Source organism: Chelonia mydas, chromosome 1 (genome assembly GCF_015237465.2).
Source record: "Chelonia mydas isolate rCheMyd1 chromosome 1, rCheMyd1.pri.v2, whole genome shotgun sequence".
Classification (NCBI taxonomy): Eukaryota; Metazoa; Chordata; order Testudines; family Cheloniidae; genus Chelonia; species Chelonia mydas.
This window is the reverse complement of record NC_057849.1, coordinates 28,225,476-28,228,039: the sequence shown is the minus strand read 5'-3', so window position 1 is coordinate 28,228,039 and position 2,564 is coordinate 28,225,476. Positions and strand designations below refer to the sequence as shown.

Sequence of the window (2,564 nt, the reverse complement as noted above, 5' to 3'; positions counted from 1 at the left end):
TCTTACCCTGTCCTTGGTGCAGTGGTCCAGGTGTCTCCGGGGTCTCTGGGCTTCTTGGCCTGTGCAGCTCACAGCAGCTCTGACACTCCTTGGGCGTTCGCAGATGCTTGGGCATCTGCCTGGGTCTCAGCGCCTCTGGCTTCCACTGCCAGGGCCTCAGCAGTTCCCAGGCTGGAGCCTGCAATGTACATCCTCCCTCCTCAGCCCTGAATGAGCTGGGCTGCTCCCTTTTATACCTAGTCTCCAGCTGGAGCATGCCCAGAAAGGCCAACGGGTGTGGCCTCTTCGGCCCAAATTGTAGAGTTAACCCCTGCTGTTTCAGTGCAGGACAAGCGCACCCTGTAACAGTCTGTGACTGAGGCTCAAGGCCAGCCTTAGAGGTGGGCGATCAGAGCAGTTGCCCTGACTGTCAACTTCCAGGGGCACCAGATCAACATCTGGGGGGTAGGGGAGAAGGAGTGCCAAATTGTTTTGTTTGCTCAGCTGCTTGGGGAGCACCAAAAACGTTTTCTGTCCCTGGCAGCAAAACACATAGGGCTGGCCCTTCCTGGGCTCCTAGGTGAATTAATAAATACATACCTTAGGTATACTTTTAAAAGCAGAGAATGAAATGGCCAGAATTTGCCAAGAGGATTTGAAGTTCTATGATTATATTGATCAGGAAAGATCCCCTCTTTTTTCCTGACCAGGACTTTAGAACAGCTCAAATAAAGATACCCTCTCAGATCTCCATCCCGTGTTTTAAAAAAGACCCTATGCAGGCTGAGCTAGGACAGCCAACAGTTTTAGTTAAGTTTCCTATAGTGATCCCAGCCGGACGCGGAGCAAGATGACGCAACCATGGCCCTAGCAGAGCTGAGGAGGCGGCCAGGTGGCGTGTGGGGCACGGGGGCTCAGCGGTTGCTGCAGAGCCAATCCTGGGAAAAACCTGAGACCCGTGACCCTCATTATCCCGGGACTGTGGAATCCACTGAAGAGTATTTGTGGAGAGATTCATTCCACCCACCAAAAATCCTGCTTCCCCCAAACATGACCAGTACCCCACCCTGTCTGACTGGAGAGCGCCATCAGATACTCCACTTGCCCTTCCTTACTTTGTGAGATGTCCCCACATGCACAACGTTCCAGTCTATAAGGACATTATCAGTGGCAACAGGAGGATGACTCTCATCAGGAAAATCGAAGGACATATCTGGGCCCTGGAGGAGGAAGTTCTTCACTCAGCTTTCTGGAAAACCAACACCTATTCAAGTCAACGAAGTCACTGGCAGCATCCGTATCATGGGCTATTTTGACAATGAATTGAAAGAGTGGTTGTTGAACAAGGGGTTTTAAATAAACCAACTATCCCGTTTTCTTTGTGCTGATTCATGCTATCTGTCCCCTTCTGAAGAGGGTGTGTTTTCTTGCTCATAGCTATTCTAGACCCAGATGAACCAGTCTTACGATTTATTTAACAGCAGCAAGGAACCACAGGGGCACAACAAGGTTCCAGTAACATCAGTGATGAGTTGCCAAAATCTTAACAACGGGTTCCCTCCTCACCCCACGAGGGGGTTGTTGCCCACCCCCGCCCCCCGGGACTCCTGCCCCATCCAACCGCCCCCCCCCGGATCTCTGCCCCATCCACCCCCCTTCCCTGTCCCCTGACTGCCCCCAGAACTGGGCAGGAGGGTCTCATTGGCCACCGTAGTGGGTGCCCACCCCTAAGAGCCAGAGGCACCTGCCGGGGGGTGAGGTGCGGAGTCCCGGAGGTGCTTACCTGGGGCAGCTCCCAGCAGGTCCCTCTGGCTCCTAGGGGCGGGGGAGTGTAGCTGGGGGGGAGCAGGGGGAGCAGCTGCTCCCCCACTGATCACATCAAAAGTGGCGCCTTAGGCGCCAGCTCCATGGGTACTCCAGCCCTGGAGCACCCACAGGGAAAATTTGGCAGGTGCAGAGCACCCACTGGCAGCTCCCTGCCCCGCCCCGCGCCCTGCCCCAGCTCACCTCCGCTCCGCCTCCACCTCCCTGGACCTGAGCACGAACAACCTTCGTGGAACAACCGGTTCTAAAAGGGCTTCTAAATTTAACAACCGGTTCTAGCGAACCCGGAGCGAACTGGCTCCAGCTCACCACTGAGTAACATCCATATTACGCCCCATCTAGAGAAGGGGGAAGTGTCCACGTAATGTCCTATTAGCACAATGCTTTTTGCCAAGAGAAGGAGCTATACTATGACACCCATGTGAAAGTGAACAAAACTCCATCCTCTGCTGCGCTGAAGGACAAGGTCTGATTAATTGCACGTTTATTTACACCACATGAAATGTGCAGGAAAAGTTTACAAAATGACCCTTCCCTGCATGACTATTGCAATAAAGTTAATAAAAAAAAAAAACTACACCAAAGCCGGGTGCATTCATTAAAGCCACTAGATCTTTCCCTTCATTCTGAGTCTCAGTTAAATGCTCCGAATAGGACATATCTGGATTTGTTTTCTTTTTTCAGAGTGGATTACTATTTGTGAAGCTGGACAAATTGGCAGCCTTGAAAACTTAAGTTCTCTGTATCCCCACAGAACAGAT

General features: G+C 52.2%; 1 pseudogene; it reads left to right on the top strand.

The window, feature by feature from the left end:
* Positions 1-840: 840 nt before the first annotated feature.
* Positions 841-1,422, top strand: LOC102942232 (annotated as a pseudogene).
* Positions 1,423-2,564: the final 1,142 nt, after the last annotated feature.